Source organism: Balaenoptera borealis (genome assembly GCF_965194805.1).
Source record: "Balaenoptera borealis genome assembly, chromosome: 7".
Taxonomy (NCBI): Eukaryota; Metazoa; Chordata; class Mammalia; order Artiodactyla; family Balaenopteridae; genus Balaenoptera; species Balaenoptera borealis.
Genome location: NC_138864.1, coordinates 118093689 through 118108268, shown reverse-complemented (window position 1 = coordinate 118108268; position 14580 = coordinate 118093689). Strand labels below are relative to the sequence as shown.

Sequence of the window (14580 nt, the reverse complement as noted above, 5' to 3'; positions counted from 1 at the left end):
TTGCCAGGAATCCATCAATCTCACTCACCCCTTTGGAGAGACGAGGCTGTCTCTTTTCCAGGAGACCTTCTAACACCCTGTTCTTGGCTCTGACTTTGTAGGTGTGCCCGGACAATTCTTCCCATACATGTCATTCCCTGGCCACCGTCACGTGGAAGATCTGGGGCTTCACATCTGGATCTTAGCTACTCATGGGATTTATAGGGAGAGACCCTGGGGCCTCTAGGCAGCTTGAGGAAGATGGGGAATGCCCAGGTTGGGAAGCTGGCAATATTAAAGTTGGGTGACTTCATAGTCGTGTCCAGGATTATACACTTTGAGCTGAGGATACTATGGCCCTTTGAGCTGCTGCAAAGCAGATTTGCCCTGTTACCTATCCTGTCGTTTCCTGTTCCCTCCTTTGAGGTGTTTATTCTGGCTGTGTGCTTTTCTATTCTCTCTGCACTGTGTTCTCCCTCCTCCTCTTGCCCAGATGAGATAGACCTTGCCCATCACACAGACTTCACAGGCCTTAGTGGTTGGGATGATACTTAGAGAAACCCAGTCACTACAGCACACAGACACCAGCTCAGACATCCAGCGACTGTCCGTTTCTCAGTCTACTGATGATCTAGGGCTCCCTTTCCTGTGACTCATTAGTACCCACTCATTAGATGAGTGGAAGGAAGTGGGAGGCTATGTATGTGTCGAGGTTGGGGGGAGGGTGCTTAGAGGCAGATGGGGGGAGGGAGTTGCCTGAATGACGTGGGGCCAGAAGGGACCCCAATGGGGTCACAGCAGTTATTGCAGCTGTTCTGCATTCTTCACCGTCCCCAAGGTACTCCCTGCAGCCTCTGAGCTTGGGCGTAACCTCCAGCAGGTGAGGGAGTTGTGTTGGGGGGTGGGTGGTCTGCACGTTTAGCTGAGGTGCCTGGATCCAGAGACCTTTGCCTCTCCCTCTGTAGTTCTATTTCCACTGCCAGGGCGCTCACTGGAGGCCCAGGTAGAAAGGACAGCATGGGAAGAAGTTGGGACAGGATGTGGTGAGCCTGGCGTTCACGGAGCTCAGAAGGTGGGGGGCAGGAGGGACTTTCACAGGCGCCCCAGAGGCAGGACCTGGTAAATGTCAAACCACATCCTGTTGTGAGTCCCCGAGATGGTGCAGGGGCAGGTGCGTTGCTGTTGCTACTGGTGCTGATGTGACTCAGAGATAAACAGCTTGACAGCCAGCACTGGGCTCGGGCACCCCATCTCTCCCCCAGCTGTCTTCTGAAACACCCCAACCCGCTGCTCTTTACTTCCTGGCCTTTGATTCAAGGTCATTCTCCTTTCAACACTATTTTCCCCTCCTCATTCAAGGCCCTGGCCCTCTTTCCAGGTGCCAGGGCTCCAGGTGCCTCTTGTGAACTGTGGGATTCCGGGGTCAACACTGACCCCCTTACACTACAGACAGCCTCTGAGACTGTGTCACGGGTGGGAATGGTTTGTGTCTGGGAAGAGCTTAGGTTCCCCGAGCTACCTTCCGCGTGGTGATCTGGGGCCTGCAGACTTTGAATCACTGAATCTGGAGAGCAGAGCCTGACGATTCCTTAGAGATCACTTTACCCAGTCTCCTCACTTCGCAGAGGAGGAGATAGCAGCCCAGAGAAGAAAAATTGTTCCGAGCTATGCAGCTGTGGACAGCGGAGGACCAGAAGCCAATGCCCTGTGTTTTAGCAGCTCCTGGATCTCAGGTGAAGCTTAGGGGAACGTGGGCTGTATGTTGAGTGGTGATCTTGCTATGAATTTTATGAACCACTTATATAAAGATAAATAAGGCACAATGATCAGATCCGAGATGGCCTGAGGATGGGGAGGTAACTATGATGAACCACAGAGTTAGAATTCTGCAGAAACTAGAGAGCTGGAGAGATGAGCTGAAGAAACATGATAATATTAAAGAAGTACGCCCTGCCACCCTGCCACCACCCCCCAAAGAGAGGAAACCAACTGTCTGAACACAGGAAGGGGACTATGTGCTCACAAGCAGTGCATGTGGAGAAGACCCAGGGTTTGAGTCAAAAGTGAGCTCTGTGAGTCAATAGGATGATGTGGGTCCAGACACTGAAGAGTTGCCCTCATGGGACCAAAGCAGAAGGCATCGAGAACAGGAAGCCAAGCTCTCTCTTCCCCTCTGTAGGTCAGAATAGCACACTTTTAGAAAAGTAGGAGGATTAAAAACAAACGTAGAGGCTTCCCTGGTGGTGCAGTGGTTAAGAATCCTCCTGCTAATGCAGGGGACACGGGTTTGAGCCCTGGTCTGGGAAGATCCCACATGCCGCGGAGCAGCTAAGCTCGTGCGCCACAGCTACTGAGCCTGCACCCTAGAGCCCGCGAGCCACAAGTACTGAGCCCACGCGCCTAGAGCCCATGCTCTGCAACAAGAGAAGCCACTGCAATGAGAAGCCCGCACACCGCAACGAAGAGTAGCCCCCACTCGCCGTAACTAGAGAAAGGCCTCGCAGAGCAATGAAGACCCAACGTGGCCAAAAATAAATAAATTTATTAAAAACAAAAACCAAAAAACAAATGTAAACGTTTCAGAAGAGAGTGGCTGGGCTTTGGAGAGTAGGAGTGCTCAAAACTGTGCCATATGAGGCAAAAATTGAGAGAACTGTAAATGTTTAGCTTGAAAAATAAATCTTTAGACTAGTAATAATTATCATAATAGTAGCTAATATTATTGACACTGTGATCACAGCTTTATATGTTGTGTAGACTAAATAAGACAAAACCACCTTACGAAGTCGGGGTTGTAATTGAGCCCATTTTGCAGGCAGGAAAGCCGAGTCTCAGAGCTGGTCACTTACCGAAGATCACACAGCTGATAAGGGCAGATCTAAGGCTTGAAACTATGTCTCTCTGGCTTTAAAGTCCATATTCTCTGTTGGCATAATGTTCTCATCTATCTACTGCATACTTTTTCCATTTTGCAAACTCAAGCTTTTAAAGGTTCTGCTTGTTCTGTCTCTCATAGCTTTGTGGACGCAAGTAGAGGTGGGCATGCTAGCTGTCTTAAGAGGGACTCTCACAGGCATATAATTATGACCAGTGCTCAGCACTACAGCGAGAGTTATGGAAACCTAAAGAGGACAAATTTCTTCACAGCACTGTTCAGTGACGAAGTGGCCTACCCAGACAGGTTGAGAGTTCTTTGTCCCAGGACAGATCAAGGATAACTGGGGGGATTCAAGACTCTGACATTTATGCTTCTTTACCACCCAGAGTGTCTATGGTCCAAGATCCAGTCAAGGTCAAGACCCATGGTGGGAGTGAGGGTAAAAGGGCTGAGCTGTAACCACTGGAGTGGCCTAGAACGTGGGCAGGTGGGGTCACGCCCAGGACCACCATCAGGTCACTATTATAAAACCCACTTCCTTGTGTCAGCGAATCTGGTCAGGATGCGGCAGGGGATGGAACCACGGGAAGCCCTGGCGTGCAGTCTTTCTGTCTAGACCACCGTCACACTCACAGAGGAGAGCTGAGCTAAGTTAGACAAAACTTCTGTGAAAATAGTCACAGTTGTTGGCTCGCTTTCAGCTCTATTTGCTGACGTACAGATCCATCCACTCATCCATTTCCCCAAGAAGCCCTCCGAGGAGTCCAAGTGCAACAATAGATGGAGATGGAGGAGAAAAGACATGCAGCTGGGACCTTGGGGGTGGGGTGGTGTGGTGAGCAGAGACTATGTCACTTGTTGCAGGGTGGCGATTCAGGACACAACCAAATACTGTCACAATAAATCCCCAGGAGAGCCAGAGAGTGTGGTGTGCTAAGAACCCAGGGGTTTCAGATCCACAAGCAGCAAAAGAGGAGCAAGTACTCAGGATGGGAGGGGAGGATATCCAACCTTAGACTGAGGCAGGAAATGCTTTATTTTGGGGGCCAGGAGGGGGTGTATGACATCTCACATTGTGGGGTCTCAAGGCCCAGAGATCACCTTTCTGGAAACTATGGGAGTCTGCCACAAGTAATGAGAATGAACTGTAGTTACAATTGTTGCCCAGGCTTGGTGGCCTTCTATACTGTGAGTCTTCTTATATAGCTACAGGGCAATTTCCATGGACATGGAAAAAGGGAACTTGGTGATGAAAGTTTAAGAAGAGGTCAAGGGGGCTTCCCTGGTGGTGCAGTGGTTAAGAATCCGCCTGCCAATGCAGGGGACACGAGTTCGAACCCTGGTCCAGGAAGATCCCACATGCCGCGGAGCAACTAAGCCCGTGTGCCACAACTACTGAGCCTGAGCTCTAAAGCCCGCAAGCCACAACTACTGAGCCCACGTGCCACAACTACTGAAGCCTGCGTGCCTAGAGCCCGTGCTCTGCAACAAGAGAAGCCATGACAATGAGAAGCCAGCACACCGCAATGAAGAGTAGCCCCCGCTCACCGCAACTAGAGAAAGCTGGCACACAGCAACAAAGACCCAACACAGCCAAAAATAAATGAATAAATGAATAAATAAATGAAAATACTGAATTAAAAAAAAAAAAAGAGGTCAGGGGGATTGCAGATGACAGATTCATCCATAGGTTAGTGCAATGCTAAGAACTGACCTGGGGTCTTTAGCCATTTCTTGATTTACATCAGCATCTCCTAATCCCTAAATGTAATACACCGAGGCATGAGTGTGTTTTCCTTGTACACATATAGCTTCCAGAGAGGTCGCAAGTACCAATCTTCCCTTCCCACACCCATCGCTAAGCAGGTCAACCTCAGGAGGCTCTTCCTGTACAGGACCGTTGTGGCTGTGTGTCACACACACTGTGAGGGGCTGAAGCCAGGCTCCCCTTCTCTGGGTCACTAGGGAGGAAGCAAAACAGGGAAATGGCTCAGGGCAGGAAACGCGAGTATTAGTATCTGTCAAGATCCGTTGTTCTTATCCCGACCTCTCTTGTTCTAAAATCCTTTTTTTCTTTTTTCTCTTCCTTACTCGTCCCTAGTCATTTACTTAAGAGAGAAAAAGTCTTTGTCTCTTGGATGGTCTCAATGTCCTCTACCTGCCCCATCCCTGGCATCCTTACTACCCAACCTTACGTAGCCTGTCCTGTCCCTCCACCCCCGGGGCGGTAGGAAAGGCTGCAGGTCTTTACTAGATCCTGGTGCTGATAGGAACATTCTTCTTCCGGCCAAGTGACAGTGACTCAAACAGCCCTTCCCCACAGGAGTCCCATTCCCCCCACCAGGATGTCACCCAACATGACCAGCTGGATGCTTCCTTTCCCCTCCTAATTTCTGAGTAAATCTCTAAAGATCACAGGGTTGAGGTTCCTCTCCTGGAGAGCTACCCATGGGGGGATCGAGCTGTGCCCCTTGGAATGGTGAGAACTTGGGGGACCACAGGCATTCTTCTAGAGATGCTTGGCTTCTGAGTCTCTTCAATCAGTAAGCACACTTTGCTCCTGTACTACATTCTGCCCACAGATCTCCTTAATGGGATGAAGTTTGGATTAGCCTAGAGACTGGGATAGGTCGACAGGCACAGGTCAATGAGGAATTGCTTTAGTGTTTCCCATTCCAGGAGTGACTCTGGTCTCAGAAACTCCCTCTGAGCCCCTTTAATTGGAGCGACTATGTGTCCTGGTTTGCCAGGACAACCCTGGCTTACCCTTCCTCTGCCAGCATCTTATCTTTCACCCTCAATAGTATCCTCATTCGCATAATAAACGATATGATTGCCCTTTATCTAATCCATCTTTGCTCAGTTTCACCTGAGGAAGAATGGACGGGTTGGCTAGAATTGGTCCAGAAGGATCTATTTAGATTCTAGAGAAAAAGGCAGAGGCAGAAGAAATTAACTTCCCAGTGCCTGTGAATTGAATGTTGGGGGCAGTGCTCTCTGAGAGAGACAAGGAAAGGGCTGTAAAGATTTGGGAAGAGGGGCCTCCCTGGGTCAAGGTAGGGTGGAGACCAAATGGAGTTTCTTCATCTCTATTATGTTTCCAGGAGTGAGAAGGTGACATACACAAAGTCATCCATCCTCCAGGGGACATTCGTTCCTTCGTTCCTCACCTTGACAAACCCCAGGTGCCACCAGCAACTCCCCCCCACATCCTCCCACCTGCTAATGCCTCTGCTTTTAGCACCCCAAAGATGGCAGCCACCAAGCCCGCAGACCCTCCTCTCCCCGCCTCCACCCCGACCCTCCTCACAGCTCTGCTTGCACAAACCCTTGGCTCCAACACTCCCTGCTTGGTTCGTTCCTTCTGGTCCATGCCTTATTCCCTCTGAGGCATTTGCTTGTCTCTTTAGCTGCTTATCTCCCTGTCCCACCCTTGTGAGGAACCACCACACATGTCTAAAGAATGGGAGGGGTTGCTTTTGTGGGTGCTGGTCTAGAGTCTAAACTCAGTCTCCTTTGTTTGGGGATTCTTTAGTCATTACCAAAACAAATACACAACAACAGCAACAAGTAAAAAAACTCTGCAGTTTGAGAAATCTTGAGATACTCATGACTGATGGGAAATTATGGGCATGTGATAAGTTTCCCAGGCCATCCCTCCCCTGGGCCATGTCCTTTCCTGGCCTGTGTGAGCTGGGTCCAGAGAACCCTTCATCTCCCACTCCTGATACGCAGTGTAGTGGGATGAATAATGTCACCCCAAATTCACGCCCACCTAGAGCCTCAGACTGTGACCTAATTTGGAAATAAGATCTTTGCAGATATAATTTGTTAAGAATCTTGGGATGATTTCCTTCTGAATTTAGGGTGTGCCCTAAATCCAATGACTTGGGTCTTGGCAAGAGAAAGGAGAAGGAAGCTTACACACAGAGATACGGGGAAGAAGGAGACATGAAGACAGAAATAGAAGGTTGGGGTGATGCCGCCATGAGCCAAGGAGGCCAGGAGCCATCAGAAATGGGAAGAAGCAAGGAAGGATTCTTCCTTAGAACTTTGGAAGTGACCGTGGCCCTGCCAACACCTTGATTTTGACTTTTGCCCCCCAGAACTGTGAGAGAATACATTTCTATTGCTTTAAACCATCAGGTCTTTGTTACAGCGCCACTGGGAAACAAATACACTCAGGAATCGAGGTGTCCTCAGTCTGTTGCTATAGGTCCCGGCCCAGACTTTGGGAGCAGCTGCTCTAAGGTCACCCAGCGATTTTGTGACCAATCACAACTTCTTGGTCACAACTTGGGAAAAACTTCCTGAATTGCCACCTTCAGAAGAATGTGCCACAGTTTCACAGCTTACCAGTCATTTGATCTATGAACTATGGTTTCTTCACCTATGAAGTTGGGAGAAAAACACCTGCTTCTGGGATCATTGTGGGGATTGGCTGGGACAACACGTGTGCCAGTGCCCAGCCCGAATCCTGGAACAAAGCAGGCTATAAGGACTCCACTTTTCCCACCCTCTCCCAGCTTTCAGAACTGCTTTCTCACCCCCAACGTTCTGCCTCAACTAACTTACCCAGAGCCTCTCTCACTGGTCCGTCTTCTGTCCCCTGATGGCATTCCTCTCCTCTCTGGGTGCAGTGTTCTACCACAGTGATTGTAACCTGCAGTAGCATTTACCTCAGTAAGAGAACCATCTCCACCCAAGTGGGTACACTCAACACACTACATTTGGGGTGAGCCTGGTCTCCATCCCATCAAGTTGGAAGAGACACTCAGGTGCAGCCCCCAGCTCCCAGTGGACCCTGCTCCCCTTCTCCATTCCTCCCCAGGGCCTGACCCTATGTGCCTCACCTCCGTGAAATCTCCAGGTTTCACACTGCAGTGTTTTCAACTCTATGGCTTCTTTAGGATTCTAACTTAGGCAAAGTAGAACTAAATCTTATGCCCAAATTCTGAAACCACACAAGATGCAAGTGTTAAGAACCAACACAGATACACTCGAAATGCGTAAGAAGTGAAACTTGAATCTGGAATTGAGAAATGATCAGACATTCTAACCTACAGGTCGCCCTGTCCTCCGTCCAGCTCTGAGCTGGGGGTTACGGTTCACCTCCATTCATCCTTATGCCATCAATATGCAGGTTTTCCAGAGTCCAGCTCCTTGCCCTTCAAACTAACCCTACCCACTGGGGCCCAGAATACCCAGGTGTGGACCATGGGGTCCATCCTCCATCAGGATGAACAGGAGGAATCAGCATTGGTCAGAGAGGAGGGTCCATCACTCTGTATGCCTGAGGGGTGGTGATTTCCCTAAATCAGAGGTAGAACAGGGAAGGGCAGAACTCCATAGACACTCCTGGGACACAGTCAAGCCCACCATGACACTTTTATTGCTTTAGTCAGTTTCAGATTCAGTGGTGAGGAGCTCAATCTGCAGGGAAGCTGAGAGAAGGGACAGATATCCGTGTAGGAAGGAGATAAAAGGTGTAGAGAGAGAAATTCTTGAGGAACACAGACTGGAAACATGTTAAGGAGCATCCAAGGTGAGGATAATGCACTTTTGGAGCTGGTCTCAGGAATCCTTTTTCTTAACCTGAGGAGAAGAGGACATTGTCAGGGTGCCAGAGGCCACCGAACAGTAGGAGTGGGTCAGAGGAAGCTGAGTCTAGGGCCTGATTTTGGGTAGAACTAGTTGATTCTCCCCATCCTCTAAAGCTACATTCTGTGATGATCTCAGACTTTCTCCCCAGTATGGCTGCCCCACTATAACTCCATTGAGGTGCCAGGACATGACTCTGAGACCCCCTCAGTTACCCTACATGATATTCCACCCTCTCCCTTCAATCACCTGTCCCACCCTGCCCTCCTCCTTACCATGGCCATCAGCACCAGGGCGCTGACCAGCACAGCATAGAGGGTGGCCTTCCCCAGCAGGATCTCATAGAGGATGGTGGCAGACAGGACCCCTTGCTGATAGGACACTGTTGGCAGGAAGGGAGAGCAGGTAGGTACCTGTGAGCAGGGATCTCTGGTCTCCTTGCCCACGCACCACCCCCCCTTCCATGCCCCACCAGGGTCCATGGGTTTTGCATTCTCTGGTTCCAGAGCAAAGACCATGGGAGATGGAGACAAAGGAGCAGAGGGCCACTTACCCGAGGTGAAGCCACAGTCTGAAAGAAAAAAGGGGGAGGGAAATGGATGAGAGAGTCCATCTTCAAAAGCAGATTCAAAACTAAGCCAGCCTTCCTCAGTCCAATAGCTGGCAAGGTGCTAACTCTTGCCAACACCATGTGAGCTTGGAAGTGGATCCTTCCCCACTTGAGCCTTCAGATAAGACTCCGGCTTTGGCTGACACCTGATTGCAGCCTCTTGAGGAAGACGAGCCAGCTAAGTTATGCCCAAATTCCTGACCCATCAAAACTATACAATAACAAATGTGTGGTATTTTGAGCTGCTTTCAAAAAAATCAAGAAAAATTAAAAACTAAGCCAGACTCCCAGGCTCAGGGCAGCCTCTGGTCAGAGTCCTAGCACCACCTTCCTTCTGTTTTGGCGATGTGGCCACAGCATCCTTGAAGGTCACGGAACATGGCAGCACTGAAGGGGATGAGGACACACTGCTCAGACCCTGAGCTGTGCAGGCGGGTAGGGAGGGGGACCTTTCAGCACAGCTGAGTTGGGCTGACGATCTGGGATCTGGGGGAGGAATTAGCCCGAGGTGCCCTGTCCTCCCTCACGGTGGGCTTCCCACACCCTCCCCTTTATTCTGCATCTAGTCTCTCTGCTCTCCCCCCTGGATCTCCCCCTTTGTCTGCTCTGCCTCCCTCCTTGCTGAACCCTGCCGGAGCGGCTCACCTGCTCGGCCCCAGACCTCGGCACTGATGTTCTGGGTGACGGGTTTGGGCCCGTCCTGCTTCCACTCGTCCTCGTCCGAGACCCCGTGGAACCAGACTTGGCAGCGGAAGAGGTTGCGAGGGTTGTACCAGAAGGGGGCGGAGACCCTCAGCCGGCTGCTCAGACAGTAGCTGGAGTCACTGCGGCTGGGGTCCTCCCTGTGGGGCTGAGGGTCCGTGCTGACCCCTGTCTTGACCTGCTTCCCGTTCACCCACCAGCTCAGCTCCACGTGGTCGGGGTAGAAGCCCGTGGCCAGGCACACGAGCGTGGCCTTCTGGGTCCGGGAGATCTCAGCTTCTGACGGTTCGAACACAGCCACCTTGGGTGGGGTCACCTTGCTCAGGTCGTCTGGAAGGGAGAGGGGTTGGGAGCAGGGGTGGCCGGAGAGCCGGCTGGGTGTGGTAGGGCTGCGCCTGTGCGTGTGAGTCGGGGGCACAGGGAAGGGGGCCACGGGGTCATCGTAAAAGGAAATTACGTAGTAGTAGGTCCTGGTTGTTTGTTTGGGGGTCACCACCCGCTCCTCTGTGATTGTTCTCCCTCGGCCTGCCTGGCCTTTGTATTGACCCTACGACAGGCCTGTCCCCTGTGTCCCCAGTCCCTAAGGTGGCCTTACAAATGGCACTGCCCAACATTCTGAGTAATGTCTCTTCTTTCACCTTATTTGATTTCTTATCTGTCAAGAAAAGCTTACCTGTCTTTTTCTCCCCACAATATGTAGTAGTTATTTAAATAGAGCACTGGATTGGAAGCAGAATAACGGAATTCAAAGCTTGGAACTGACTTTGCCATCAACATGGCTTTAGACAGTCTCTCAATGTCTCTGCATCATTTTTCCTGCTTGTGACGGGAGAATCCCAACACCAACTGTCCGGAGCGGGGGTGGAGATGAAATGATATAAGGATTCAGAAAGCCCCTGCCCCCAGCTGGGTTACTTGTATGTGAGTCTGAGCGGCCGAGGAGTAAAGGGGATTTGGGGCTAAGGGGGTCATTTTGGGGTTGGGGGTTTTTCTTCAGATGACAATATACAGATGGCATATTTGGGGGCACTCGTGTGAGGGCAGCCTTTTGTATTAGGGTGTGCTCGTGAGAACGGGAGGTTTCCTTTCTTTCTGCTGCCTCAGCAGGTCATCCTAGCCATTCCTCTGCCTCCAGGTATCCCTGAGTTTCCTCAGCTCAGATGGATGGCCATCTCCCTGTGATTCAAATGCAGGCATCTTCAACCTTCTTTGCCCCTTTGATTCCACGTATTCTACTTTTCCCTACCAGCAAGCTTCCTAAATAGGCATCTGACACCATCAGAGCAATTTCGGCTCCCGGCTGTCTTGCTACAACTAAGCCTCTGGTCTGTGGCGTCCCCCAGGGCTCCAGGTGAAGGCATTCCAGTTAATGCCCCTGCGGCCTTTTCATCCGGCTGCCTCATTGCTTCTGGGCCCTCCTACATTCATGTTATTCTGCTCTTTGCTTTTTATCGATTGTTTTGTTTGTTTCTGAGCAATTCTGTTACAAGCAAGACACCTCATTCTAAAGAGATGTAGATGTAGTTTAGGCTGGAAGATGGAGAAAATGTTCTTCTAACTGACTCTTCACATTTCCCTGGATGTGATCTGACTTCAGGGCTGGCTTCCTGGGTGTGTGACCTGTGCACACAGATTCACTTTTCCGAGGTAATGGATCATTAAAGGGCCAGGGCTTGGGACCCAGATTTACCTGGATCTGAGGTCTCCTGCTTTTCTCCACCCCCGCTGATCACAGGAACCCAGCTACCCTCTGGGAAAACACACTTCAGCTGTGCCTCATTGGCTCCATCTTAACGAGCCTAAGTACAAACAGCGCTTGCTGTTGTCAAATCATCCAGGTAAATATACCCGTATTGAGGGGTTCTTCTCCTCTGGAGCCTCAATGCTCCCAACAGCAGGTGATCTTTAAGGTCCTTTTCCAGCACTAAGAGCCTAAGATCCTTCTGGGAATGTTCCTCACCTCACAAGCAAAATATCTGCATTTTAATGCATGTCCTGCACCATCTGGCTGTTTAACCTAGAAGACATGGTGTGAGGAGGGAGATTTGGGGCTAGGGGATGAGAGGGGTACATTTGGTGAGTAAATCCACCCAGCGGCCCAGGTTCCCATCCAGCCCCCATGTGCTGTACACACAGCCTGGCCCTCAGGGGTCTGGGGCTTAGGAAGAGAGGAAGAGTTTTAAACCTAATTTTAAATCCAAACTTCTAAACAGTAAATCAACAAACCCCGCTGATTTCGATTCTCTCCCTCACTGTCTCGCGTTTCTCTTTCACCTCTCTGTTCCACACTCTTGTCTGTCATCCTTTTCCTCCTCTGTTCGGTGGAAGCCTCCATCTGCACCTCCCAGGAGCCGGCTCTGCAGGGGGCCACACCCCGTGCTCATCCCTGCCTATTCCTGCCCCTCCGGCCCATTTTCCCCTTTGCATCAGCTACACACCCTCCTGCCCTCCCCCCAGCCCAGACTGTCCTCCTCGGTCTTTTTCTCCAATCAAGCAGCTCTCAGAGTCCTAATAAATCCTCTCTCTCTCCAATGCTCACCCTGTCCCTAAATAGCTCAGAAACAAAGAGACCGAAGCCCCCCCTTTCCCTCTGTCCAAATTCCCGTCCCGGGAGTATCCCTACCCAATACCCTCCCCACCCAATATTCCCCACCTCCCTTGCAGAGTTGACCCCCAGCTGGACAACTGGCCACGCGCCCCAGTTCCAGCCCACACCACCCATCTCTGGGGACCCCCCCAGGCGCCGGGCTGGAAGGAGGGGAGACATCCAAATCTTACCTATGACCGTGAGCCTGGTGCCTGGGCCAAAATACTGCGTATAGGAGCACAGTGAGGGGCCCCGCACTCAAACCCCCGAAGCCCCAAGGCCGCTCCCTCTCCCGGGCCCCAGCGCCCTGCTTCAGGGCTGCGAGCGCACCAGGTGCCCGCGTCCGCCCCGCGCCCGCCGCCTTCCATCCTCCCCGCCGCCGCTGCCGGGCCCGCGGGCACTCACCCACCACGGTCAGCCGGCTGCCGGCCCCGAAGGGCAGGGCGGCGCCTGTAAAGCACAGCCCCGGGGCTCCCCACCCAAACCGAGGCGCGCCGCCCGCGCTCACCTAGCACCAGGAGCCGCGTGCCCGGCCCGAAGTACTGGGGCTGAGTCACGGCCCCCCAGCGCCGCGCAAAAACCCGCCGCGTCCCCGGCGGCAGCGTCCCCGCTTACCTAGCACCGACAGCCGGGTGCCCGCGCCGAAAAACAGAGGGTCGTTGCTCACAGCCCTGAGGCCCAGGACAAAAACCGGCGCTGCCCGCTCCTGACGTCCCGGACTCAGCCCAGGTCCCCACCGACCCCGAGCACAGCCCTAAATGAAGATGGGCAGCTGCCCACCTCTCTCCAGCCCGTCCTAGGGAGCGTTCAGGGACCCCAGCTGCCCTCCTTACCCAGCACAGTCAGCTTGGAACCATTGCCAAAATACAGCTTCCCGGCGTTCACATAGCCCTGGGGACTCGGGCACAAACTTAGCCTTCCCTGAGAGCAGCCCAGGAGGGTCCACCGTCCACGCCCCCAAATCCAGGGTTCAGGCGGTCATCCAGGCTGGGCAGCCCATCCTCCCTCCCACCTGGAGCAACCTTCTTACCCAGCACAGTGAGCCGGGTCCCTGGCCCGAAGTACTGCTCATTGTAGGAGCACAGTGGGAAGGGGCTACCAAGAATTCCTCCCTCTTGCCCTCCTCCCCTGGCACAGACTGGGCCCACCCTCCTTCTCCCTGGCTTCTCTCTTCCCACCTCTCTCCAGAACTAGCTGGACACAGAAATCTGGGCCCTGCCTGAGGTCATCCCCAATTTGCAGAGAGTCAGCTTGGCTTGGGGACTTACAGTAGTTGTGAAATTGGAAGGGGTATTTGTGATGGAGATTTTGCTGGATTGGGAAGTGTTCTAGGCTAGACCCTGCCTCTTACTACTTCTGTGACCTGCAACCTCGCTGGCCTTTGTTTCTGCAACTGAAAAATGGGGTAATATCTTCCCCACAGCGTTGTTGTGAGTGCTTAACAAATTACACACCAGCAAGTACTTTGTCAAAGGGCAAGTTTTGTGAAAAGCACTGAATCATGATTCCACTTTAATGGCTTGATTCTTCACTTTCCTGGAAGCTGAGTGTGGAGCAGGGAGAGGCAGAGGTGATCACTGAGTCCAGATCCCTGCGAGATCACATCAGGGACCCGCTCAGGAGCTCTCTCCCAGCTACTCTCCCCATGCAGGAGCCCCCCCGCCCCGGGCAGGTGGAGCTATTTTCTGAGGCAGGGCTTTTTGTAAAAGCCCTTCCTCTAACTGAATCATCGTGCCCCCCCCGAAGTCCCCACAATGTTACACTATGATACAAAAATGTCCTCTCCTATTGTCCCCCTCCCTTAACGACTGTGCAGAGGCAGGAAGTGCAGGTGGCAGAGGTTGGTCTGATTGAGTGGGGTGGGAAAAAAACTCAGAGTAATCGAAAGTGGGGAGGGGCTTGGGGAATGTCAGGGTGCTAGCGGAGGGGGAAGGGGACAGAGAGGCCCCTCCTGGAACCTACGCCACCCTGAGAAGATCTCCTATGTCATCAGGGCTCCCCTCTGGGACGCACTGTGCCCACCTGCAAAGACTGGCATTTATAGTGAGGCGGGTGGGAGGAGCATCCCTAGAGCAGGTGATGGCAACTTAGGGCAGGAGGACACAGCCTGGAAAGCTCTGCGATTCCCCATTGCTTCCTGAATAGGGTCCAAGCTCCGTCCCTTTCATTAGTCCACAGACACTTAATGCACATCTACCATATGCCAGGCCTCATGCTGGTTGC

The 14580-nt window shown here is 52.2% G+C and overlaps 1 gene segment (V, D, J or C); it reads right to left on the bottom strand.

Moving 5' to 3' along the window:
* Window positions 1–8226: 8226 nt before the first annotated feature.
* Window positions 8227–13429, bottom strand: LOC309631874 (T cell receptor beta constant 1-like). The segment is given in 7 exons: window positions 13388–13429; window positions 13191–13278; window positions 12866–12967; window positions 9714–10100; window positions 8931–9029; window positions 8734–8840; window positions 8227–8452 (listed from the first exon to the last, which is right to left on the bottom strand).
* Window positions 13430–14580: the final 1151 nt, after the last annotated feature.